This window comes from Somniosus microcephalus, chromosome 6, assembly GCF_052327205.1.
Source record: "Somniosus microcephalus isolate GS21.2 chromosome 6, FLI_Smic_1.0, whole genome shotgun sequence".
Classification (NCBI taxonomy): Eukaryota; Metazoa; Chordata; class Chondrichthyes; order Squaliformes; family Somniosidae; genus Somniosus; species Somniosus microcephalus.
In genome coordinates this window covers 69,725,952-69,753,811 of record NC_140992.1, presented here as the reverse complement: position 1 = coordinate 69,753,811, position 27,860 = coordinate 69,725,952, and the positions used below count along the sequence as shown (strand labels likewise).

Below are 27,860 nucleotides of genomic sequence, written 5' to 3'. Positions count from 1 at the left end.
GCGGCGCAAAGTTCGCCTGGGCGCTGGAATTTGCGTCGCAATCGCCACAAATTCAGTTGAAATGCCCCTAGAGGGAGACGGGGCACGGCTCGAGGCGCTCCGAGTCCCTCTTAGGGCGCTGAAAGTGAATTTTGCAGCGCTACGTGCCGCAGCGTCACACACTGCGGCACGGCACGCTGTGGTACTGCAGGCCTTCCTCCCACTGTTAAGGGGGAGGGGCCTGCAACAGCGCAAGCCCCGATCGCGAGTGCCGGCAAAAGAGCCCAGCACCAAGGAGAAGTGCCGGGCTCTCGGGAAACAGCCGGCAATGCCGCGGGGGGGGGGGGGGGGGCACCAGGAGGCCGGGGATGGAGGTGCTGGCAGGCGGCCGCCAAAAAAGCGGCCGCCCCGCACCTCCACCTTAACTTGCGCCGCTGCCAGCACAGTAAGGCCCCGTGAACCGGGCGCAGGTAGCGAACGGCGCTACAGCAGCGTTCACTACCAAATATCGCGATCAGGGTGCTGCGCACACCGATGACGTCATCGGTGGCGGCGCAGCGCAAAAGGCTAACGCCATCATTAGCGCCCCTGCTGAATATCGCGGGAGGCGCAGCCAGTGGCGCTACAGCCACTGACTGCCTCTTTAGGCGCGAACAGGTGGCACTACTCACCCAATTTCTCCCCCATAATCTAGTCATTCATCTCATTGTTGTTTGTGGGACTTTGCGGTGTGTAAATTGGCTGCCATGTTTGCCTACATAACATAGTGCAGGAGTAGGCTATTCAGTCCCTCAAGGCTGTTCCACGATTCAATTAGATCATGGCTGATCTGTACCTCTGCTCCATTTACACACCTTTGTTCCATATCCCAATAGCCTTACCTAACAAGATTCTATCAATCTCAGTCTTGAAAATTTCAAGTGGCTCAGCATCATCAGCCTTCTAAGGGAGCGAGTTCCAAAATTCCACTATGCTTTGTATGAAAAAGTTCTTCCTGATTTCACTCCTAAATATCTTAGCTCTCATTTTAAGAATATGCCCTCTTGTTCTAGATTTCCCCCATCAGAGGAAATAGTTTCTCTGCATCTACCCTATTGAATCCCTTAATCATTTCAAACACATCGATTGGATCACCGCTCAACCTTCTAAACTTGTAGGATTCGCAAAGATCCAGGAAAATACAGTCTACATTGTAAAACCCCTGAAATGGCCACATTTTATGAACACAAGATGGAGTTGGCAGATCACATGACTCATTTCAGAAGGACATACCACTGCAGTATCTTAAAGAAACCTGAGTCACCACCGATTAGAAGATTCCAGAACTGACTGCAATTGATATGGTAAAATGGTTACAGTAGTAACGAAGTCAAAACAAAAGTATTTACACCTCAAGGTGTGTTAATTGCTAGCAAAACGCAAACCCATCTCTGAAATCGCAGAGCACAGACAAAATCTATTATCTGTACCAAACTCAGAGGGACACAGGACAGATCCCATTAGTTTCATTTACAAGACATTAAAATAAAGTACCCGCTTTTGTCAAAGCAGTTTGCCCATTACTTTAACAAAAGAAAACCCCTGATTTGGCGCCAAGATAAGGGCAAGAAAACAGTATAACTGTTGGGGGAACAGAGACAAAAAAAAACCACAGTTTCACACAGACACGAGGTCAAAGGCAGAGCGAGTGGAGAGGTTTGATTACGGTTCGAGGAGCACGGAGGGCCTACAAGTTCGAGCAGGAGAGCAGGTTCAGGAGCCGGTCCCATAAGGAAGATTGGAGATCCCGGACGATACAGGAGCACCAAGGTCAAGGACAGTTTTAAAAACCCTGGTGAGCATAGAGGCCCAACTCCACCTAGCTGATCTAGTTGAGGTATACTGTAGAGACGGGAGGGTTTTTAATATTAAGGGCTTTGTAATTCGGGAGTGTTATTCATCCTTCGTTGTGCCGTGCGCTTTCTCCACCCCCGTTTTATTATATCGCTGATCTAGAATTGATGTATTATGATAGTCAAAGTAACTCTTGTGTGTTAAATTTTAGTTCCCATTGAGAGACGTGTTCATGATTTTTGTCTGCATTGTTTCTTCATTCACTATGTTTTATTCTCCTTAAAAATAAAGATACCTTTGATTTAAAACTTACCTTGTCTCACCTGATCCATTTGTCTTCCGAGTCACAAGTTGGGCCAACACATCAAGGTGGTCTGGCAATAAGCCCAGTGTCTAGAACCGGTGAGGGGGGAGCGCTTCGGAACCGCTCACGAGCAGTGTGAAATCAAAAACCGATCTCGCACACCACAAGCTCGTTAAAACGACCCCTTACAGAATGGCGACCCAGATGGGACACTGGCTACAGAACCCTTGTGTGGTGGACAAAGACTCGGGTGAGACAGATGTCATGGAGGACAGGTTATCCTCCTACATGTGTGGCAAAGTAAATGTAGCAAAAAAATGGGTATATGACCTGTTAGGAGCCAAGCGTCCCCTAAAGGCAGCCGCCCAGTGGACGGCTAGTAAAGAGCACCGCAAGGGCATTGAAAAAGCGGTGTGGCTTATGCGCTATAAAAAGCAGGTTCTGGTACTGGACCACGCGGTGGCCAATAAGGAAACCAAAATGAAGCATTTGTCCCGGGAGCTGCAGGAAAAGGTTGCAGCGGAAGGGAAGGTGCTAGTGGCTCTGGAGGCCATAAGCCAAGAGAGGGCAGCGATGGTCCGGGACCATCGGGGGAAGGTAGAAAGGCTGGAGGGCAAGATAGCTGAGCTGGAGGGGAGTGCTAGGTTCAGGGTAGAACACGTAGAGTATCAGGCAAGAGAATCCAGGGAGAAAGAGAGATTAAAAACAGAGATTAGCCGCCTTACAGGGTAACTGAAGGCACAGGAGGAAAAGGTAGGCGAAGTAAAAGCAGCCTATAAGCTGGCCTGCGCTCAAGGGTTTGAGGAGGCAGACCATGGCCCCTGTAGGCAGGAAATAGAAAGCCTGAATCTGGCATTGGCCAGGGCAAAGGGGATGATATGCCTCATTAGCCCCAAGGTCGGCCAGGCTGATTTCAATGGTAACCCAAGCAGGGAAGTCCCGCAGGCAGCCCCCAGAACAAAGCGGGTTAGGGAACCCGAGATTTCACAGCCACCACCCCTAGCCCCTAGTTTTCCAGAGGTCTGGGATCAGGAGGGGGTGGAGGATGAAGAATCCAAGGTAGACCAGGGTAGCCCGAGAGAGAATCAGGGACCGGGACCGGTGTACCCCGTGACACAACGGAGGTACGGACCACCCGGTGACGACGGGGAACCTGGGGACCTCCAGAACCAATTCCTGGTGCCACACGGTGCGCAACAATTGCACTCCATGGTGAGCTACATCCCCAAGCTCACCATAAAGGGGGACCCTTCTCTTCACTTTAGGGAGATAGAGCAGGCCGGCCTGTGTTAACGACTGCGACGAGGCAGAGAAGGCCAAGATGATGTTGTTCTCCCTGGGTAGCAATCTCCTCCAGACGCTACCCGATGGGTGCAAGAGGGGTCAGGAAAATTATGGCAGGCTGAAGGACGAGATCCTGGAGGCCATGGGGATGAACGAAGGGAGTCCGTTCACCCGGGTGGAGAAAACAGTCCAGCTCCCCAGGGAATTCCCGCAGGCGTTCGCGGACAGGCTGTGGCCAGTCTACCAGGGTGCGTGCCCGGGAATGCCGGCGCGAGCGAACCTGGACGGGGACCAGTTAGTCCACTGGCTCAGGTGCCTGATGAATAACTCCCTGCCCCGCGTTCAAACGCAGGCAATGGCCTGGTTCGACCCCCGAAACCCTCTGACCACGGAGGCGACGGTGATTCGCCAACTCACCGTCACCTTTAGAAATGGGAGGGATAGCAAGACACCCCAGCAAAACGGGAAGGTTTGTGAGGTCAGCCCTGGTGACCAGCCCCGTAAAGAGTGGCGCCAGGAAGGGAGCCGTCCCAACCAAAGCCGACAAACGTGCTACGGCTGTGGGAAGGAGGGGCATTGGCGCAGGGACTGTAAGTATCCCTGGAAGGACACAAGGGAAAAGGTCCCCACAGCCCCAGCCCAAGCCCCGGCCGCACCCCCGACCTTTGCCCCAGAGAGAGAGATGGAGCCAACTGTCCCTCCAGAGCTGCTGGACGTGCTGCTGGCTTCAGTGAGGTCATTGGTCCTCACTAAGGGAAAGATAGCAGCCACCACCGGTCCAGCGGTTCCCCCAACCCCTTCCCAAAGTGGCCCGCAATGACTGGAGCCTGCGCAGCCCGTCTATCTATGTGCGCTCCAGTACGACGGATGGAAGAGACCGCTCGTGCAGATGGAGGTAGAGAAGGAAACGGGGACTTATCTGTTGGATACGGGAGCTTCATGCACCGTGATCCATACGGAGAATCCCACCACCTCACCTCTGTCTAACGGGGTTCCATACGTCCTATCGGGGTTCACAGGGGCGGAGCAGACGGGTGCGTTCTCCAGGCCGCTCTCGATCTGCCTGGGCACACGCCAGACAAAGTGGACATGTGTCCTGGCGAGATGGGATGCGGAGGGAGGGAAGGGGATCCTAGGGGCCGACTTCATCGTGGGCCATGGGATCCTCGTGGACCTCAGGAACCATTGCCTTTGGGGGGCCAACACTGGAAAGGAAAGGGGAGTGGTAGTAATCCCGGGAAAGGGTGGGAAGGGAACCCTGTGTACCATGAAGCCGAAAGGGAGTTACGACCTCGGTGAAATGATGGAGGGTATCCCAGAAGTATTAGAGCCGAGGTGCAGGCTCAGTTAGGTGCGTTCGCCACTCACAAACACGACTGTGGGAGGGTTGCTGGCTTTGAGGTTAGGGTAGATGGGGATCCCATGGCCCGGCCCCAAAAGCAGTACAACTTCCCAAAGGAAGCAGAGGCTGATATGGAGGTGGCCATATCAGCACTGGTACAGCAGGGGGTGCTGAGGCCTATAGCCACCCATGTGAACTCTCCGCTTTGGCCGGTTAAGAAACCGGACAATTCCTGGAGAGCCACGGTGGACTATCAGGTGTTGAACAGCAACATCCCCGCATGTGCCCCCACAGTGGCAGCAGTGGCCAACCTCATTGGGAGTATCCCCGCATCCGCGACCACGTTCACGGTGCTGGATATTTCCAATGGGTTCTGGTCGATCCCTGTGCGGAGGGAGGACCAGTATAAATTTGCCTTTACTTTCAGAGGGCAACAATATACCTGGAATTGCTTGCCACAAGGCTTCCACAATAGTCCCAGCATTTTCCACCAATGCATGGCGGACAGCCTGAAGGAGTTCAGTCAGCCCCTTCAGTTAGTACAGTACATGGACGACCTGCTCCTGTTTACCGACACGGTCGGGGAGCACGGCCCACTGCTGGCTGAACTGTTGGAACTACTGACCAGAAGGGGGTTCAAAGTCAACCCAAAGAAAGCGCAGATCGGTCAAAAGGAAGTCAAGTTCCTGGGGCTGACCATCCGCACCGGAGAAAGGGCCATCGATAGGGCTAGGAGGGAGGCGGTACAGGAGTTACCGGTCCCCATCACCATAAAGGGTGTGAGGTCGTTTCTCGGGCTAACCGGGTACTGACGAGACTTCATGGAGGACTATGCGGCCATGGCAGCCCCACTACTCCGACTCCTGCACAAGGGAGTGGAGTGGTCATGGGATGAAGGATGCCAGGCTGCGTTCGAGCTCCTAAAAAGGAAGCTGCAGACCGCACCGGCCCTGGGAGCGATAGATGGGGGAAGGGAGTTCTTCCTGGAGGTGGTGGCCAGCAGGGACAGTCTGAGTGCTGTGTTGCTCCAGGAGCGACATGGCAAGCTGAGACCCGTGGTTTACTCCTCCAGGGTGCTCACCGACGTGGAGAGGAGCTACTCGGTCTGTGAGCGGCACCTCTTGGCCACACACTGGGCTGTGAAAAGATCCGCCATCTTCACAGGCACCTCCCCCATCACCCTCCTCACACACCACACGCCCACCAAGATGCTTTTGGATGGGAGGATTAAGGATGGGACAGTAAGCAGTGCCCGCATTGCGCACTGAACCCTACTCCTCTCACAAATGGATCTGCGGGTACGAGGCCTGTGCGAGCCCAGATTAGCCGCCAACCTGGCTTACCCTGGGACAGCCCATCAATGTTCCGTTGAAGGGGTATGGGAGGTCGATGTTGGTCTCCGGGCTGGGATACATCCCACCGGCCGTGAGATTTACGTGGATGGTTCCAGCACAGTATCCGCTGGAAAGCGGCTCACGGGGTTCGGAGTGTATGACCCAACGGCTGACATTGCGTTGGCGATTAAACTCCCCAGTACCATGAGCGCCCAGCAGGCAGAACTGTCTGCTGTGGCGTATGTGGTTACCCATCCCGAAGTTTTCCCTACCCCGTACATGATTTGCTCAGACAGCATGTTTACATGCAATTCGTGTACCGAATACCTGGCCATCTGGTCCCGTCGCGGATTCACTTCCGCGGATGGGAGACCCTTGGTGGTAAAGCCCCTGCTGGAGAAGATCCTGACAGTCGTGGGGGAGAAGGGTGAGGTCTTCATCCACAAGGTGAAGGCTCACTCCTCCACAGAACCTCGCGGTCAGGGGAACCAGCGAGCTGACGCACTGGCGAGAGAGGGTGCCCAGACCGGCATTTTCTGGGACCCCTACGTGTCCGGACCAGTGGCAGCTGTAAAAGGCAGGGATGGGATCCAGAAGAGTGTAGGGGTAGCGCTAGCCCCGGACCTCAAATCGGTCCAATCTCAGGACCCTGCCCTGAGAGGGGTATTTAACGCGGTTAGCGAGGGGAAGAAAATGGAAGGCCCGTATGGTGCAGCATCCCTGTCCATAAGAGAGGGAATGCTGTTTAAAGAAGAGCAGTGGGTGGTGCCTCAGCAGCACCGGAGGGAATTCCTTCAACTGGCCCATGAGGGACCAGGAGCAGGGCACCCCGGGCCTGAGGTCACCTGGCAGCGGGTGGAACAAGCAGGATGGTGGCCAGGACTCCGGGAGGACGTCCGGGAGTTTTGCGCGAACTGTCTTGTGTGCGCGGCAAATAACCCCGATCCTCACAGGAGGAAGGTGCCGATGGGACACGTTAAGAGGGTAGAGGGACCATGGCAGTCAATCCAAATTGACTATATCGGACCCTTACCCGCCACCCAGGGAGGCTATAAGTACTGCCTCATTCTGGTGGACGTGTTCTCTAAATGGGTTGAAGCCTTCCCCTGCCAAACAGCCACAGCGTTAGGGACTGCGAGAATCTTGGTGCGGGAGGTGTTCTCGAGATGGGGACTGCCCCAGTTCGTGGAATGCAATCAGGGAAGCCAGTTTACCGGCCAAGTAATGCAGAACACCCCGATGCTGCTGGGCATTCAGGGGAAATGGCACGTAGCCTACAATCCACAGTCATCGGGGATTGTGGAGCGGATGAACCGCACCTTAAAAGAAAAAATGAGGAAAGAGATAATGGGTTCGCCCCAAAGGTGGGCAGAAGTCCTGCCTCTTGTCCTCATGGGGATCCGCTCCAGCCAGTCGAAGAGTACGGGGTACTCTCCGCATGAGCTCATGACCGGGAGGGTCATGAGAACCCCCACCCATGTCCTGGCCCCAGTCCTAACGGAGGGGCAGCTAAGGGAGGTGAATCGGGACAAGTTCGCCCGCACGCTCCTTGAACGCCTCCAAAGGATCTATGAGGGGGCCGCAGGTAACATGGGGAGGCAGCACCAGGGAAATAGGATGCTGCTCGAGCCCAGTAAAACCCATCGCTGGGAGGTAGGGGATCTAGTGATGGTAAGGAACTTCGCCCGTGTGGGGAGTTTTGAGCCACTTTACATGGGTCCCTACAGCATCGTAGATCAGGCCAGCCCCATGGTGTATGCTGTGAAACTGCCCCGGCGCACAAAATGGTTTCACATCAATCAATGTAAGCTGTTTAAGCCGGAGGCAGGGAAGCAGGCAGCGGGGGCTGAAAAAGGCAGCAAAGAATTAAAAACTGCAGGGGAGCTGCAGCCGCAGGTCACACAGGCTGGACGAGCAGCCTGCGTGAGGGGAGGAGTTGTCCCGTCCACACGGGAGACTCCCCCATTGTTCTGGGACCCAGAAGGGGAGGAGTCGGAGGTCCTAGGTCCTGACCCTGGTCACCCAGAAGGGGAGGAGCCGGAGGTCCTAGGTCCTGTCCCTGGTCACAAGGAAGCCGAGTCGGAGGACGAAGGTCCCACCCCCGACTGCGGTGAAGGGGAGGAGCCGGAGGTCTTAGGTCTTGCCCCTGAGTGCAGCATTAGAGAGGTGGCGTCTGGGGGCGGAGACTCTCAACCTGGAGTCCCAGGTAGCGGGGAGGTGCCTGCCGCTGACCCAGAGCCTAGGGAGGCGGAGCCTGCGGGAGGAAGCCCACAGTCGGCAGTCGTGAGGAAGCCACGGACTGCAGCCAGGGCCAAAACTCCAGCCAAGGGTCCGACCTACGAGGAAGCCTCATATGTGGTGACCCTTAGACGGTCAAATAGAAAACCGCAACCGAAGAAGGTTTGGTCGCCGGTTTTCACAAGAGGGACCCCCCGGAAGAAAGCTGCGAGAAGTTTAAACGGTCCACAGCCAGCAGCCACGGGCTGCCATGGACCAGCAGCTGAGACCGATGTGGGAACACAGCAGGGGGAGGCCTGCGACGGTCCCCGCAGATTATAAGCTGGCCACCCGGAGACGGGCGGCAGATGTATATATTTATATAGTTTTGGGTAATAAGGTTTAGTTTATTGTAATTTTAGAAAATAAGTAATGTGGTCTTCTGGAAGTATGGTAGCACTTTGGAGCGGTAGAATGTGGCAAGTTTTAAGTGAGCTAGGGTCGCGGGACCCACTCACCCCGCACCCAAGCCGAGGAGCACAGGGAGCCCGGCTCGAAACCTTTTTTTATCTCTCCGCCAGATCATAACAAGATGATGCCAGTCGGAGGCATCATCCTCGCGGCCCTGGTGGGCCTCAACGTCGCCTGGAGAGGAGAAACGGAGGATCACCGTATCTTTGGATACTCCGGGGAAACTGCGCCTCTGGCCCACGACGGGCAGGGCCTGCGCGAAGCAGAGGATGTCGCTGGGTACACCCACGAGGGCAACTGGCCCGGATGGCTGGGCTCGAATGCCACGAAATATTCAAGGGAAACTGGCTTCACATACGGGGAGGTCTCTTTGTCGTGTCCTCGGATCAAGATCTAGGCCACGCGGATCAGTGTGACTGTGGGGAAACGTATTTGCCTAACCTGCAGGGGGTACGTCCCCCTGGATAGGTGGTGGTGGCTCAGGAAATTGAGCAGGGACATGGGGAACCCCAGAGGAAAGTGGGAAAGGTTAGGGAACAACACTCACCGGACTATCACAGGGACCCAGGGAGGGTTGACAGTGTGCTGGGATAAATGGTGGGAACCCGATCAGGGGATTTATGTGTGTATGTGGGGTTCAGAGAAAGTCTGCCCCACAGGTGTTTCCATCATTTTCCACAGCCAGTGGCAAGATAACGGGAGGGGGATAGACTGGGAATCGCGCTTGGACGCATGCGCGGTCCCCTACTCCCCAATCGCGGTTAATGCCACTGAGCTAGTGACCCGCCCCCGACAGCCCCTGCCCATGACCCAGACACCACAGACGGTAGCAGAGGGATGCCCCACCACCACCAAGGGACCAGGGAACGGGTTAGTATTAGTTCCCACTGACCAAATGGCCTATCAGGGGGTCCATTACGCGGTGGCCTCGGTCATCCTCAACCTGACCGAGGTGCACCTGCCGGAATGGTGCCCCGTAGAGACGGCAAGGCTGTATCAGGCCCTGCTGAAAGAGACCCTGCAGAAGTTTTACGAGTTTGACTTCGTGGGGGTCAATAGAACCGAACTCTACACCGAGGGCCACAAGGAATGGGAGCAATTGGGGAGACAAAGAAGGGGCGCCGTGAACGACTGGTTCACAGGGTTTAACACTGGGTCGTCCATCATAAATAGTATGGACGACATCGAATTGCAACGGCAGGTTAACGGGTTAAAGACCCAGTTGAGGGGGATCCTCATGGACGAAAATCGGGTGGTGGGTTCGGAGCTCCACGAGGACCAGGCTATGACTCTCCATTTAAAAGAAATCATAGCAGAGCTGGAGAAGCAGGCTCGGATGGTCAATGCTCTCATTAGGGAGGACAGGAACGCCTCAGATCAGGCTGCCCAGAATGAGGTGTGTGTACTATATGGAGCATGGTTGCTGGGCGAGGGCCGCAGCAATCTGGAGGACTTAAAACAAGGTTTGGTCCCCTCCTGGATCAGTAACAAACACCTCGCAGCCCTCCACCCCTTTGAGAACGCGTTGAGTCCGTGCCAGCTCCGGCTCGCTTCTGAGGCCTACCCAGTCCCGGTGGACTGTGGTCGCTCCAACCACACCATCATGGGGGTCGTCGTGTGGATCCCAGTAATGAGTAGGGCAGCCCAACCTGCGCCGGTGTATAGGGTGGTGAACATTGGAGTCATTCGGGGGGGAGCACACGTCCGTTTCGCAGAGGTCCCACCCTACGTCATTAAGTGGGAGCATGCTATGACGGGGACTGACCTCTCGGGGTGCCGTAGCCAGGGAGCACACATAATCCTGTGTCCCCAGCACTTGAATGCCTATTCAACACCACAGTGCGGGTTCAGTTCTGCTGACGCTAAGCCTATCAATTGCACCATGGAAGCCATGGCACAGGACCATGTTCCCCCACAGGTGGCATACATAGGAGGTGGGACATATTGCGTCGCCACCGCAGCGTCTCACTACCGGCACGGACAGCACGGCTGGTGTGCGGTCAGTGAAAGCAGCTTCTGTTTCAAACCCGAGGCAGTAGTTCAAGTGGCACAGCTGCGGATTATCCCGATCCCTGAACCATCCACTGTTCGCCTCACTGTCAAGGAGAACTTCATCGATCTCCAGAAGTACGTGGCCCACTTTGGTTTCACAATTCCCCCCTCTCCCAGAACATTTAACCGAACTGCTGAAAGCAGTTACTGTCTCTCAGAAGCACTTCTTTACTTTAGAGCAGAAAACCACTGACATAGGGGCAAAAATCCAAGACATAGTGGTTCCACCATGGTGGGACCTTTTTGATAATATAGAGATCCCATCATGGGTCAGACTGGCTTCCCACGTCTTAGTGGTGTGCCAGGTAGGGATCGTTCTGTACCTGGTCTGTGTCCAGTGTAGGAGGAAGGGACACGACAGGGAGTTCCCTAGTCAGCGGAATTGGCGGGGCCACTATGTCAGCATAAACGGGGACTCGCCCGTGTAGCTAAATGTTTTTATTCCATCTGTTTTTGGTGTATTATAACAAAGATTGTGTTGCGTCGGGTTATGACTCCAAGGTGAGTCTGTACATAGCATAAATGTTTCTCCGGTAGGGGATATCTACTCAACTCCGTTTTCGGGATGAGGAAAGTGCGTGTGCGAGGTACACTCCATAGTCAGGTAAACTACGGGGAAGGTCAGTTGGGGGGGGGGGGGACGGATTTATGCTCACCCTAAAACATTCATGATACAAAAGACGATTTGAGATGTCCATTGTATCACAGGGGGGGACTGTAGGATTCGCAAAAATCCAGGAAAATACCGTCTACATTGTAAAACCCCTGAAATGGCCACATTTTATGAACACAAGATGGAGTTGGCAGATCACATGACTCATTTCAGAAGGACATACCACTGCAGTATCTTAAAGAAACCTGAGTCACCACCGATTAGAAGATTCCAGAACTGACTGCAATTGATATGGTAAAATGGTTACAGTAGTAACGAAGTCAAAACAAAAGTATTTACACCTCAAGGTGTGTTAATTGCTAGCAAAACACAAACCCATCTCTGAAATCGCAGAGCACAGACAAAACCTATTATCTGTACCAAACTCAGAGGGACACAGGACAGATCCCATTAGTTTCATTTACAAGACATTAAAATAAAGTATCCGCTTTTGTCAAAGCAGCCTGCCCATTACTTTAACAAAAGAAAACCCCTGATTTGGCGCCAAGATAAGGGCAAGAAAACAGTATAACTGTTGGGGGAAAAGAGACAAAAAAAAAACCAGTTTCACACAGACACGAGGTCAAAGGCAGAGCGAGTGGAGAGGTTTGATTATGGTTCGAGGAGCACGGAGGGCCTACAAGTTCGAGCAGGAGAGCAGGTTCAGGAGCCGGTCCCATAAGGAAGATTGGAGATCCCGGACGATACAGGAGCACCAAGGTCAAGGACAGTTTTAAAAACCCTGGTGAGCATAGAGGCCCAACTCCACCTAGCTGATCTAGTTGAGGTATACTGTAGAGACGGGAGGGTTTTTAATATTAAGGGCTTTGTAATTCGGGAGTGTTATTCATCCTTCATTGTGCCGTGCGCTTTCTCCACCCCCGTTTTATTATATCGCTGATCTAGAATTGATGTATTATGATAGTCAAAATAACTCTTGTGTGTTAAATTTTAGTTCCCATTGAGAGGCGTGTTCATGATTTTTGTCTGCATTGTTTCTTCATTCGCTATGTTTTATTCTCCTTAAAAATAAAGATACCTTTGATTTAAAACTTACCTTGTCTCACCTGATCCATTTGTCTTCCGAGTCACAAGTTGGGCCAACACATCAAGGTGGTCTGGCAATAAGCCCAGTGTCTAGAACCGGTGAGGGGGGAGCGCTTCGGAACCGCTCACGAGCAGTGTGAAATCAAAAACCGATCTCGCACACCACAAGCTCGTTAAAACGACCCCTTACAACTCAAGTGAATATAAGCCAAGTTTATGCAACCTATCCTTATAATTTAACCTTTTAAGCCCTAGTATCATTCTGTTGAATTTGTACTGTACCCTTTCCAAGGCCGATATGTCTTTCCTGAGTTTCGGTGACCAAAACTGAATGTAATACTCCTGATGAAGTCTAATTGAGGCTCTGTACAACTGAAGCATCACTTCCTCAATTTTGCATTCCAACTCCCTTGAGATAAAGGCCAACATTCCAGCAACCTTTTTGATTACTTTTTGTACCAGTGCACTAGCTTTTAGTGATTTGTGTACATGGAGACCCAAATCCCTTTGCTCCTCCACAACTCCGAGTCTCTGACAATCAAAAAAAAGTGATTTCAAAAGTAATTAATTGACTGTAAATCATTGCTTTACAACATCCTGAGGACACAAAAGACACTATACAAATGCAAGTTCTTTCTTTCCACTGGTTGCAGGTCAGGGGAAAGCTACCTCTATAAAATCCTGGCACTATTACTTCCTGCGCTGGCACATAAGGGCTAGGTCTGTTAAAGGGACAGGCTGTTACTGTGAAGTAAGATGCAAATATTTGACTTTTTGCTTTGCAACACATTTTGGAGCTTTAGTACTTGTTGCTGAAGGCTGCAAGTATCTTTGAATTATTGAGGAAGTTCGTGTTCAATACTGTTCCACTCCCGGTACTAAAGTGAGTATGCCGTTTGTGATATTATTTTACATAGCACATTCGGAGAGAGAGGCTGGCTGACAAGGAGCACTGCTATCATAAGAGGAGGAGAGCTCCAACTTGGTCACACCTCTCTAGATGAGTCTGAAGCAGCAAAGTAGCTTTGAGGGCCTTAGAAATGAACAATGCATCCATTGCCTGTGCTACTCAAAGGAAGTGGTGTGGGAACCTATGAACTGCTGCATAAAGACACAGCCATTTTCACAGATAGGCACAGCTCCAACAGTTTAAGCCCTGAGGTTGTGAAAGGCAATAAATAAATAAATAAATAAAATGAAAATTTCTTTGTAGGGCCAAAAATACCTGGGCAGCCAATGCTGCTATTAGCACAATTGTTCCACCAAAAGTTTCTGATAAACCTTTAGGTCTCTCATCCAAAAATATTAAGCCTTAAGGCAATCACACAAATGTGTACAAAGGCACAAGATGGCATCTCACTAATCGGATTTAATGAAACCTACACTAAACAAGCAAGGGAGGGGCTAATTTTCAAGGCTATGTGTAGCCTTTCTACAGTACTACCATGATTCTTCTCATCACTGTGTACAGATAAGTAGGATCAGAGGGTTGATACTCAAGACATAAATAGGTCATGCTTAATTTGGAAACAAATGAAAAAATGTCTAAGCTATTAAAATCAAATATTGTACTCACTAAAGCTCTAGCAGCCCAATTCCGCAAGTGATATACCTATCAATTCCTCCAATAAAAGGCGAAGAGTTACGAAGGTGACTAAAGGTTTTTATTGACTAAATAACAGAGCCCACTCTCGTGGGTGATCCGATCCAAGCAGGAGGAATACCAGCCAGTCGCTCACCTTTATACCTGGCCTGGTGGGTGGAGCCAAGGCGGAGTCGGCAGTGGTCATCCCAGGTATAGCAGTGTGGCAAGAGGCGACCTCGTACCGTGATACAATAGTGGTCAGTGATACAGTTATAACGAACAGTGGTGAACAGTGCTAACTACTAACAGTGATACGATAGTGAACGTGGTTTACCACATTCACCCCTTGTTTAGAATTAAGTCCGGCGGGGTGAAGTGTACTACCAATTCTGGTAGGTCAGTCTGTCCGGAGGCTTCGTAAGCCTCTCCGATCGCCGCAGCGGTGGTGTTGCCTTATCCGGTGCTGGTGCCTTATCCGGTGTTGATGCTGGTGTTTGCGTGGTCGGCGAGGGCTCGTGGGGTTCCGGCATGCCGTCTACCTGGGCTGGGGTTGGGGGGGGGTGGTGGCGGTGTTTCCGGATCGGCTGAGGGTGCGAGGTCTCGTAGGGAGACAGTGTCCTCCCGCCCGTCTGGGTACGCCACGTAGGCGTACTGGGGGTTGGCGTGCAGGAGGTTCACCCTCTCGACCAGGGGGTCCGTTTTATGGGCCCTCACGTGTTTCCGCAGCCAGACCGGCCCCGGGGCGGTCAGCCAGGTTGGTAGAGTGGTTCCCGTAGTCGACTTCCTGGGGAAAACGAACATTCGTTCATGGGGGGTGGTGTTCGTGGCCGTGCAAAGTAATGACCGGATGGAGTGCAGCGCTGTCGGGAGGACTTCTTGCCAGCGGGAGGCTGGGAGGCCCTTAGACTTTAAGGCGAAGAGGACGGCCTTCCATACCATCGCGTTCTCTCTTTCCACCTGACCGTTACCTCTGGGGTTGTAGCTGGTGGTCCTGCTTGCTGCAATACCTCTCTCTAGGAGGTATTGCCGGAGTTCCTCGCTCATGAAGGAGGAGCCCCGGTCGCTGTGTATATAGTTCGGGAACCCGAACAAGGCGAAGAGGGCATTCAGGCACTTAATGACCGTGCTACTGGTCATGTCGGGGCAGGGGAAGGCAAAGGGGAAACGGGAGTACTCATCAACGATGTTGAGGAAGTACACATTACGGTCAGAGGACGGGAGGGGCCCCTTAAAGTCGATGCTCAGGCGCTCGAAGGGGCGGGTGGCCTTGATCAGGCTTGCTCGGTCCGGCCTATAGAAGTGCGGTTTGCACTCCGCACAGGTCTGGCAGTTCCTGGTCATGGTCCTGACCTCCTCGATGGAGTAGGTCAGGTTGCGGGCCTTAATGAAATGGTAGAGTCTGGTGACTCCGGGGTGGCAGAGCTGGTCGTGGAGGGTCTGAAGCCTATCGATATGCGCGCTGGCGCATGTCATTCGTGAAAGGGCATCAGGGGATTCGTTCAGCTTGCCTGGCCGGTACAAGATCTCATAATCGTAGGTGGAGAGCTCGATTCTCCATCTCAAAATCTTGTCATTCTTGATTTTGCCCTTCAGCTTGTTATTAAACATGAAAGCCACCGAACGCTGGTCGGTGAGGAGGGTAAATCGTTTGCCTGCCAGGTAGTGCCTCCAGCGCCGTACTGCCTCCACGATCGCCTGGGCCTCTTTCTCGACCGACGAATGTCGGATCTCGGGGCCCTGTAGGGTCCTTGAGAAGAAGGCCACTGGCCTCCCCTCCTGGTTTAGGGTGGCGGCTAAGGCGAAGTCGGATGCGTCGCTCTCCACCTGGAAGGGGATGGACTCGTCCACTGCGTGCATCGTGGCCTTGGCTATGTCTCCCTTAATGAGGGAGAAGGCCGCGCACACCTCCTCCGTGAGGGGGAAGGAAGTGGCTTTCAGGAGGGGTCTGGCTTTGTCCGCGTAATTGGGTACCCATTGGGCATAGTAGGCGAAAAGCCCCAGGGTTCTCCTAAGTGCTTTAGGGCAGTGGGGGAGGGGTAGCTCCATGAGGGGGCGCATTCTTTCTGGGTCGGGGCCGATGATTCCGTTCTCCACTACGCAGCCGAGGATGGCAAGGCGCGTGGTGTTAAACACGCATTTCTCCTTATTGTAGGTGAGGTTCAGCCATTGGGCCGTACGGAGGAATTTCTCCAGATTCGCGTCATGTTCCTGCCGGTCGCGGCCGCAGATAGTGACGTTATCTAGGTAGGGGAATGTAGCCTGCAGTTCGTTCTGGTCAACCATCTGGTCCATCTCCCTTTGGAAGACCGAGACCCCATTAGTGACACCGAAGGGGACCCTAAGGAAGTGGTATAGGCGCCCATTCGCCTCGAAGGCGGTATACTGGCGGTCCTCAGGGTGGATAGGGAGTTGGTGGTAGGCCGACTTCAGGTCGATGGTCGAGAATACTTTATACTGTGCAATCTGATTGACCATGTCAGATATGCGGGGGAGGGGGTATGCGTCCAGCTGAGTATATCTGTTTATGGTCTGGCTGTAGTCGATGACCAGGCGGTTTTTATCGCCGGTCTTTACGACTACGACCTGGGCACGCCAGGGGCTGCAGCTCCCCTCGATAATGCCCTCTTTCAGGAGGCGCCGCACCTCAGAGCTAATGAAGGCTCTGTCCCCGGCGCTATACCGCCTGCTCTTGGTAGCGACGGGTTTGCAGTCAGGGGTAAGGTTAGCAAACAGAGAGGGTGGCGGGACCTTGAGGGTGGAGAGGCTGCAGGTGTTACGCGGTGGGCGGTTTAACGTTTGCTGGTTGTTGACTGTGAGTGGGGGGAGGGGTCCACCGTATGCTAGGGTTACGCTTTGGAGGTGGGATTGGAAGTCCAGCCCTAGTAGGACGGCAGCGCAGAGATGGGGGAGGACGAGGAGTTTAAAGTTTTTATACTCCGTGCCCTTAACCGACAGGGTCACGACACAGTAGCCGCTGATGTCCGTGGCGTGGGACCTCGATACCATCGAGATTCGGCTGCGCGTTGGTAGGACAGAGAGGGAGTAGTGGCTCACCGTGTCTGGGTGGATGAAGCTCTCCGTGCTTCCGCTGTCGAACAGGCAGGTCGTGGCGTGGCCGTTCACTTTGATGTCCATCATTGACTTGGACAGATGGTGCGGGCGGGCTTGGTCCAGGGTGACGGAAGCTAGTGTGTAGCTGAGCGAGGCGGTCGGGCGTGGTGAGTAAAATGGCGTCTCCCACGAGGTAGGGCAAAATGACGGAGAAGATGGCTGCCCCCGTAGCTCACATGAGGCACTATTGGGGTCGGTTGCCTTAATCAAAGATGGCCGCCCCCATGACTCATGTGTGGGGATGCTGGCCTCAGTTGCCCTAAACAAAGATGGCCGCCCCCATAGTTCGCATGCGGCACTGCTGGCCTCTGAGGATCCGCTCCTGCAGGCCTTGGAGAAGTGGCCTTTCTTCAGGCAGGTTTTGCATATGGAGTTCTTGGCTGGGCAGCGCGACCTCGGGTGCTTCTCCTGGCCACAAAAAAAAGCCGGCGGCCCGATCGCGGATGCCCGATGTCGGGGCCGGTGCTGGGGGTGGCGGGGCCGGTCGGGTCCGGGACGCCGACGCAGAGGTAGGTCCCGGGGGCGGCGCTGGGAAGGGTGCTGTGGTAGGGGTCGGGCCCGAGTCCCAGGGTCGCGAGCAGTACCTGGTGAATGCTTCCTGATCTTGGTGGGCCACTTCCAGGGAGATAGCGAGGGCTTCAGCTTTTTCCATGCTGAGGTCTTTAGCTTCCAGCAGTCTTTGCCGTGAGTACTCGGACCGTAGGCCTTTCAGGAATGCGTCGCGGATATTATCTTCAGTATTTTCGGCTGCCGACACCGATTTAAAGTCACAGTTCCTGGCGAGTGCATATAGCGCCTGTGAGAATTCGGCTACTGATTCTCCTGGCTGTTGCGGCCGTGATCTTAGGAGGTGCCTAGCGTACATGTAGTTTACCGGGGTCCGGTACTTCTGTTTCAGCAGGTTGATGGCGGTCTCGTAGGTAGTCATGTCCTCGATGAGAGTGTATACTCTCGGGCTTAGTTGTGCCTGCAGGACACTTAGTTTGGATGCCTGAGGGACGCTGGATTCTCTCAGGTATGATTCGAAGCAGACCAGCCAGTGTTTAAAGTCTGCGGCTGAGTTTGCTGCTCGTGGGTTCAGGTCCAGGTACGGCAGTCTGAGGGCTCGCAGCCAAGCTGGCTGGTGTGGCTGTGCTCCTGGGAGCTGCGCTGGTGGCTCCTCCGCCGGTTGTGACTCGTTGTCGGACATCATTAAATTTAGTCAATAAAATTGATATACCTATCAATTCCTCCAATAAAAGGCGAAGAGTTACGAAGGTGACTAAAGGTTTTTATTGACTAAATAACAGAGCCCACTCTCGTGGGTGATCCGATCCAAGCAGGAGGAATACCAGCCAGTCGCTCACCTTTATACCTGGCCTGGTGGGTGGAGCCAAGGCGGAGTCGGCAGTGGTCATCCCAGGTATAGCAGTGTGGCAAGAGGCGACCTCGTACCGTGATACAATAGTGGTCAGTGATACAGTTATAACGAACAGTGGTGAACAGTGCTAACTACTAACAGTGATACGATAGTGAACGTGGTTTACCACAGCAAGCACATTACCAATTGCATTTACTCCCACATCCACTCGCAGCAGTATAAAAGTACCAGATGGCATCTTGCTCATCATTATTAATGGATGATACTAATGACTCAATTATGTTGAATTGCAGATGTGAGAGTTCAACTGGGATTCACTATTCGCTTTTCCCTGTAGAAAATTTAAATTGATTTCAGAGTAGAGGGCAAAGGAATAAGAACATTAAGGGATGGGATTTCTTGAGGTCGACAGGGCGTTAATGGGGCACAAAGCAACTAGCGCCCGGGCGCGGCAATGTTTACGCCGCTCGCAAAATTGACCAGGCATTTTGCGGCGGCGCTAAACACTACCGCCATGATCTCCTGCACCCGCAGATCATGACATCAGTCGAGCGTGCAACTCCATCTGTAGCGTCCCGGACCGGATATTGAGTGGCACCCCCTGCTTTACTGCCTGCCGCTAGCAACGACAGGTTGAGGGGAGCGTTTTGCAGTCAGGAAGGGACTGGGGGAGTGCTATTTAAAGGCAACTGCTTCCTGCCTTTTTTTGTCTGAGAAATTTTTGCACCACGCATTCTGGGAGGGAGACACTTCTGGAGAGATTCAACGCTGTGTGAAGGAGTTTTGGGTACTGAGCTGTACTTTGCAGGTTCATTTTGATTTGACTTTCCTTGCACTGATTTAGGAGAGACTATGGGGGCTGCACTCTGAGCTCTTTCCCTGGGTCTGTCCATTGTTCTTTCCAGCAGAATTGATGTAGAGGTCTCTCCAGGCCGAGATTCAAGGCTGCAATGAGCAGGGTGTGGATGGAGCGCAAGATCGACCCTTCCCTTTAAGAACTGGCCAGCGCCAGTGTGTCTGTGTTCCATTGCTGACTGACATCACATGAGCTTCGCAAGCGCTCTGAGGTAGCGCCTCGCTCCTCGGCGTTAGTGCCTTAAGAGGTGTGTAGCACCTGATTTAGCGCTCCAATCACCTCCAGGGGCGATAGAAGCCAAGTTTGCAGTTGGAGGGAAGATCCCTCTGTATCACCATAATGTCCGGGTAACTTTCCCCGCACCCCCACAAGTTGAATTCTGAAGGAGAGCAGGTTGCAGTTGGAGCATTCCAAGGGATTCTGGGGCTTTGGCAACAAGGTTTAGTAGAGGCCAACAGGTCTCAATACTCACCCCCACAACCAATACTAATTGAAAGGTTGAGACGTACATTTTAGAATGCTGTGTAGCATAAAATTCTGCTTGAATATTATTCATGCAAGGAGATTTCCTCAAAGGCATAGCTTGTACAAATTAATAATCTCCTGTACAGAGACAGACTTCGTCAAGCTTGTTCTAACATCATAACAGGAAGGTTAATTCTACTTAGGAAACCATCAGTCTTACTATCTATTAGCTTGCACTAGAAGTAAAGGTTTAAACAAAATGTGAAAAATTCTTCAGTTATCTGCTAAAGGACTTGATACACCTGATTTTCTAATCACATAAATTGTTGTTTCTCTCAATTTTGCAAGGAAGGATAATTTTGTTTATCTGCTCTATCAATTTCTTCCTTGACAATAACTTAGAAGGGTGTAAACATGCAAAATACAGTTTTATTTGTTATTAAGATGCAGTATTACAATCTGAGTAAGGGGAGTTGATTTAACACCTGCAGCATTCACAGAAGTTTGTCATACTTATTTGGAGTAATCTCCGTGCATTTGTACTGCAATTTTACTGTTGTTGCATACGAGACAAAGTTAAATGTATTTAGCAAAACAGCAATCATAGCCTCTCATGGTTTAGATTAGGAGTAAAGATTTGGTGTTAAACCAGTCTTAAAAATTGCTTCGGAGGTCCCATGGAGAATTTTGAACCAACTGAAGTTAATTTGAATGCACAGAGAGTATGGACACTTTCTCCCATGCTCTTTAAATATTTATGGCTAGAAATCTGAGATTTTGGAGAGGACGAAACCTCCATCCACCGCAGTGCCCTGGTGTTAACCCTAATCCAAATCCAAGGGACAGATTCATCTCAATACTCATGTGCACCTGCACATGCAGCAGGGGACTGATCCACTGAAGAGGCAGATGTTGGAGCAGCACCATGGCACTCAAAGGGAGCATCCAAGGTCTGAATTGGGCCGAAGACATTTAGCCCCAATTTTAAATTCTCGCTACCTCATGGCTTCTTTCTTGCCATTTCTTCTTAGATAATATTTTCCCACTAATTTATTTTAGCTAAACCTTTAGGATAGCCTTCCCTAGTTCCAGAACTTATTCCAATGTCCCAAGAATATGAACCGTTCCTTCCTGCAGCAACCGCGATCTTGCTCCTGAAACAGTCATACAGCCAAGAGAAATCCTTCCCGAGGCCGCTTAACTTCCAACTGTTGGCACGCGCCAGGAGCGCTAGATCGTGGAGAAGGGATGGAACTCATCGTTCTTCTCTGAAATAGCGGAAAGACCAGTTGCATCTCGAGGAACCGGCTGGAGGGGGGATCTTACTGTATTTGTCGGGGAGTGTTTGTATGGCATTGAGGGTCAAATGAGGGTCGTTGCTCCTTTCTGGAGGGCAATACAATCATTGGCTTGATCTCGTTGCTTTTCGAGTGGAATTGGAGGCTGTATTTAACTGGCCAGCATAGGTACAATGGGCCAAATGGCCTCCTCCTGTACTGTATCATTCTAACCCTTCAGCTTTTACTTGTCCAACACATGACACTGGAAGCAATCACAGATTACTGCCCTCGAGGTCTTGTTTTTCCAATCAAGTGCCCAACCTCTTCAATTCCCTCTGCAGCACCTCAAATGTACATCTAGCTAGATCATTGGTTCCAATATGGACCAAGACTTTTGACTGCTTTCCCTCCTTTCCCAGATGTTTTTCCACCTGTTTCATGATATCCTTCAACTTGGCTCCAGGGAAGCAGGATACCATTCGGGACTTTTGGTCACCGCTGCGAAAAAATGTATCCATAGCTGACTATAGAATCTCCCACTACTACTGCTCTCCTATTCTTGGGAGTCCACTTGCCTCTCGCTCCCTAGCGCTACAGGGTTTCCCAGGCCACCCTCCTTAGTCACTGTTGCTATCTACCTCACACTTGGATATATTGAACAGTTCCAGTAACTTGAGGATTCCCTGCATCTGTTAAGTCCTGTTTCCCTCTGCTCCCCCTGCAAATATCGCCCACTTCTCACCACCTCCACTAATCACAGCATCTTGAACTGTCTAGCACTGTTTCTTAGTAACCACATTCTCCGATGCTGTGGACTGCAGCTAATTGCTGCTCAGCAGAAATCCTCTGCTCCAGAGTTTCACTTTTCCAACATTTACTGCAAATGTGTTGCCCCTGTATTATGCATTGCAATCTCTTGTCTTCACAATGTTTTAAAAATATTACCAAATACCAGACGTATAAAAAAAAGAAAATGCAATTTAACATAACAGTGCCACAGAACATCAGTATAAGAATTATAACTGAAGAGATGAAAGTGAGAGATTCCAATCATACACAGCTGACAAATATTACTGTAGAATTACAACTGTAGAGACCTGTGAACTAACTGAATCACATCAATAAATTCCAAAGTAAAAATCGGAATCCAACATACATGCAAAATCATACAGCTGTAGAGCACCTAAGAGGAACAAACTTAAAATGATTTGCCTCTACTCTACTCCTGGAGCCAACAAAAATGATAACATGAGTGCAATAGCCAGCAGAATCTCACCATAAAGGTGCCCCTTTTGATCTGCTCCGCCCACTCTCAAATCATTGATTTGAATATTCATGCAGAATATGCTGTGCGCCATCATCGGATGTGTGCGGCATTCTATGTATTTTGCATATAGACTTATTTTGTGTTTATCAAAGAATCCATTTTAGCAGCAAAAACGATTTTAGTAACAAAACCATTGATTTTAAACTCTCCAATTTGTCTATTTTTATTTAATTCACTCTGCAACAGTGTAAATTTCAAGCCTTCCACATTCTTGTGCTGATTTTAATTGAAGTATATTGTGAGACAGTTATGCTTGGATTGCAGAAAGTGGTGCACTATTTACAGATGTCGCAAATTTTATTGACTGATCCAGCATGCATTGGTTTATGAGATTTAGATTCAATACATTATGCATGACCCATGCAAGAAGTTATAATAAGATTTAAAGTCCCATAAAGCCATAATTCAACAACTTATCCTATGACCAATTAAGCACAACTGCTACAAGCAAGCACATGATGTGCTGTAATGGTCAAGGTTATTGGGTGCATAGCTGCATTGCCCCATTTTTACTATAGCTCTTGAGAGGACAAGTGGTGATTTTTAGTTCCTTTTCTGGTTACTAGAAAAAATGAATGCGTCTTTAAAAGGAGGTATCTCAATCAGGGTTCCTCAAAGGATACCTACCTTGTTTTTTTCACTATACAGTATGTTGGTTTTGGTGGGCTACCTCCATGGTTTACATTGGTTGGGGTTGGTGGCAGAGTTGACCCAAATCGGCACCGGATCCAGAATCAAGGCAACTGCTTTGTGTAGTACCCAAAGCTGCTCCAATGGATCAATAGTGCTGCTTTAGCTAATGCTGGACTAAAACTCAAAATAAAGTTGGGGCAGTTGGTAACTCAACCTTTCCCCCCCCCATAGGAGCTTATGTGAAACTGTGGAATCTTAGAAAATTGTTTTGGAAACATTTCATATTCACAACCCATTCTCTGTCTGACCAGAAAGTGAAGAATGATTTTGTGCCAAGCTCATTAAGAAGGAAGCTTAATATTTGTGGAGGCACAATTACTTTCCAATGAATGAGTCAGTCCAATCAAGCACTGTGCCATACCTGGAGCAGGTTTTACACACTGGTTACTGGAAAGAATCCACGGTGGTAATACAAACTTTAAAGCCAGCAGCTTCAGTAAGACGACAACTGGAATTAGGTTGGTCGAAATAGGCTGAAGCAGGCTACAACTCAAAACGATGAAAAAAACTGCACAAGAACGCTGTAGATTAAATTATACAAATAAAAGTGAACAAACTCAATAAAACTCAAGAAAAACTCATACAGGCTGAAAAATCACAGGGAAATATTTGGATTGCCTATTAGTGAACAAAAACTATAAATGGTTTGAATCTTTTGCTGGTGTACAGCAATGGATCTGTTAGCGGCAATGGGAAAAAAAATAACGCTGCACAATAAATCAGTGTTGGTAAATGAAATACATGACTACTTCATGACGCAGTCTGCAACAGTAGCCATAAAATAAAGTGTTCACCTTAACCTGGTATTTGGAAGTGACCCAGATAACTTACCATAAGTAGCAGTCGTAGCACCCCTCAGGGACAGAATGATCAAGTTTGACATGATCTGGGACACAATTATACCAAAGACTAGGACCTAGTTTTATAATTTTAAAAAGGCTAAACAGAAAAAAAATTGAGGAAATAATTAGAACAAATGGATTGGTGGAGGGTGTTTGTCAACATTTCAAAAGAAGTGAAGTTGAACACCTGTAAAAGAATAATGGCCCAGAAATTTGGGTCGGGGGCTTCCCGTGGGTGCAAGCCCCCGACCTGCACTTACCTTGCGTGCCTGCCGTCGAGCTGTGGGCCCGCGTGGGATTCCGATCCGGGGCCTCCTCCAACTGCCGGCGCGCAGTGCTTGCGTATCCCAGGGGCGCAGTTAGTTCGATGCGTCCCCTGGGATCACGTGGGCCATGGAGAGCCAATGGTAGCAGGGAATGCTTCATTCATAAGTTTGACAGGAAGACCTGTCAAACCTATAAATACTATAAGCCCCAAAACATCACTAAATCTTCAAATAAATTTTAAAAATCACATTTTTAAAATATAAACTATAAATTACATGAAATAACTATTTTAAACAATAATTTAAATTTTTGAAAAAAATAATTTTATTTTCTAAGGGCTAAAAATAAACTTACCTTTCTTTAAAGTATTTAAAAATAATAAACCTGTGGAAAAAATGTTTTAATTTTAATTGATTCACCACTTACCTTGTAAAAAGGCCTTGCAACTGCTTTTTACATGTCTAACTTCTGGAGACTTACCTTCCTGGGAAAACCTGCAAAAAAAAGTAAGTTCGATGCTCACGCACTGCCTCTCCTGCGCATGCGTTCGACTTCTGCACCCCTTCTTTCAGGGGAATGGAAGTGCCGGTTTCCCGCGCATGCACGGAACCAGCACTTCCATTGGGCTTACGGATGAGTACCCAGTGCGTACTCACCCGTGGAGACCCGAATTTCTGGGCCAATGCTGGACTTGCAGGACTAGTACATACCCAAGATGAACAAGCTCAGACTAAACAAGCATGACCCTAAATGGATTAACAAATTAAAAGTGAAATAGAAATTCTACAGGGAGAAGGGAAGCACTACCATGTATACAAGATCACATGGAAATATGTTAAAAGGTGATCAAAGGGGCTAAGAAAGAACTAGAAAAAGCTACAGATGCAAAATCCATACATTTAAATGTAAAACCTGCACTAATCATTTTGGGCTCTAAGAACATGTTTGCATCATAATAAAATTACAGGGGCTAGATTTTGTGCTGTGGTTTTGTTTAGATAGATTAGAGATGCAGATTGACAAATCCCAGCACTGGGCATTTTGGCCCCTCAGTCTAAGAATATAATCTATCTATAATATAATAAAAGTTTGCATCTATGCTCACTTCCTGGTGTCATACTTATGCTACGCAGCTGTCCTCCTTAAAACTCGTAAGCTAAATCACCCATTAGCATTAAACTTTATCTTTCAGTCTGCTCAATACTAGATGGCACTATTGCACTTCTAAAGTACGTCGCAGTTGTGTCATCAATCAGCTTTCTTGCAACTAAAGACAAGGGCCTAGAAATTCAGTTGGTTGCGCCAGCCGTTAGCTCCTTAGGAGGAGTAGATGTCGGGCGCTAGGCGAGTAGCGCCCGGGCGCAGCGAGAACTGCGCCTCGCCCCAACTTCACTAGAGATTTAGCGGCGGCGCAAAGTCTTTGCGCACGCTCAGCTGCGCGCGCAGATCATGACGTCATTTCCTCGTGCGACGCCCTTTGTGCGCCCCCAACCGGAACTTCAGTGGCAACGCCCCATTGTGCGCCTGGCGCCCCTAGCGACTGTTAAGTGGAACGGTGCTCAGCCGATGCGGGGCGTGGGGGGCGCAAATTAAAGGGCACTCCTCCTGCAATATAAAAGGCTGCCATTTCGCAGCACTCCCTCTTGCGAAACGGATCTTTGGAGAGAGACCAAGGTAGATAGCTTTCTGCTTTGGCCCAACACTCGGACAGGTACTTCTGGCTTCAGGCCACAGATTTCCACTAGTCTTTGCCTTCATTGACATCTCATTGTTTGCCAGCATATTATGGGGGCTGCAATGGGTATCAACGCAGGCTTTCTCAATTACATCCAAAGGGCTCACAGACGCCGTGAGAGAGTGGCAGCCCTGGCTAGACGGAGAGGGGGCAACAGGCGTCGGCAAAGGAGGCCTTACCCACCCAGGGTATACCGCCAGCAGTTCTCCTATCTCAACATGTCTGAGGAGCAGTGTGTTCGGAGGCTGCGATTCAGAAGGGATGTGGTCACAGAGATCTGCCAGCTGCTTGGCGGTGATCTGCAGCCACAGCTGAGGAGCAGGACATCTCTGTCGGTGGCAGTGAAGGTGACGGTGGCTCTCAACTTCTGTGCCACCGACTCCTTCCAATCCGCTACTGGGGACGTTGCCAACATCTCCCAGTTCGCCGTGCATTGCTGCATCCGCCAGGTCACCAATGCCGTTTTCAAAAGGAGACGTCAGTTCATCTCCTTCTCCATGGCCCTTGCCAAGCAGCAACAGCGTGCAATGGGCTTTGCAGCATTCGCGGGCTTCCCCATGGTGCAGGGCGCCATTGACTGCACGCATGTGGCTTTGCGGGCACCTCTGGAGAATGCCGAGGATTACCGCAACCGGAAGGGCTACCATTTGCTCAACGTCCAGCTGGTGTGTGACCACAGGCAGCTCATCCTAGCTGTCAATGCCCGCTTTCCAGGCAGCAGCCACGATGCCTTCATCCTGCGACAGACATGTTCCAGGCCCAGCCTCACCCACGCGGATGGCTTATCGGGGACAAAGGCTATCCTTTGTGTACATGGCTGATGACCCCGCTCCGTGCGCCCAGCACCCCTGCTGAAGAGGGATACAACGAGAGCCATCAAGCGACCAGGAACATCATCGAACAAACAATCGGCGTCCTGAAGCAACGGTTCCGCTGTCTGGATCGTTCCGGTGGAGCCCTACAGTATTCGCCGGAGCGAGTCTCCCATTTCGTGGTCGTTTGCTGCATGCTGCACAACCTGGCTATCCGCAGGACTCAGCCACTGCCAGCACAGATTGGAAGACCACCTGAGGAGGAGGAGGAGTAGGAGGAGGAGGACCAGCACAGGAGGGAGGCAGAAAGTGCAAGGGCCGCCCGTCGCCAGCTTATTGAACGTCGGTTCTAGGCCCCCTCTCGGACTGGCTTGTGCCAATGTCAGCAGATGAATGTAGCCGCTCCACAAGCCCTCAGCCGAGCAGGGCAACCAGGACTTAGCCAAAAAACCATGCACACTGCAATTTAACAACAATAATTTATTGAAAACCTCTGCCCTTCCCACATTACATGCTCATGTGGAGAAGCCCCCTCCAAAAACACAAAACTACCAGTCTCAGCCTTACAAAAAGAAAGAAAGACACCAGTCTCGGCCTTACAAAAATAAAGAAAGACACCAGTCTCGGCCTTACACAAAAACAACTGCACCAGTGTCGGCCTTCCAACAAGCACCAGGCATTTGTGCATACCTCTACTTTTTGCCCTGCGAGGGCGATGCCTTGCGCATCCTTGCCTGGCCCCTGCCCGCCCTGCTGCTCCTCCTCAATGGGAGCCCAGTGGCTGCAGCAAGGCTGGGGGAAGGCTGCTGAGGGGCAGATGGCAAGACGGCAGATGCCCTTGGGGGTCGGCCTGCACCAGCTCTGGCCTTGGAGTGGCCGGCTGCTGACTGCTCCAACTCTGGCTGGGCGGCAGCAGTCTGTCCAGCAGCTCATGGCAGCTGCTATGGCGGAGTGGCAGTGTCGGCTGCAGGAATGGTGGCAACCTGGCAGATCGCAGGTGCTCGCTGACACA

The 27,860-nt window shown here is 51.0% G+C and overlaps 1 protein-coding gene across 5 annotated transcripts in view; it reads right to left on the bottom strand.

Moving 5' to 3' along the window:
* The window catches only part of zbbx (zinc finger, B-box domain containing), a 198,242-nt gene that overhangs the window by 41,216 nt on the left and 129,166 nt on the right, over nucleotides 1-27,860 (bottom strand). The gene's annotated exons all lie outside the window — the stretch shown is intronic.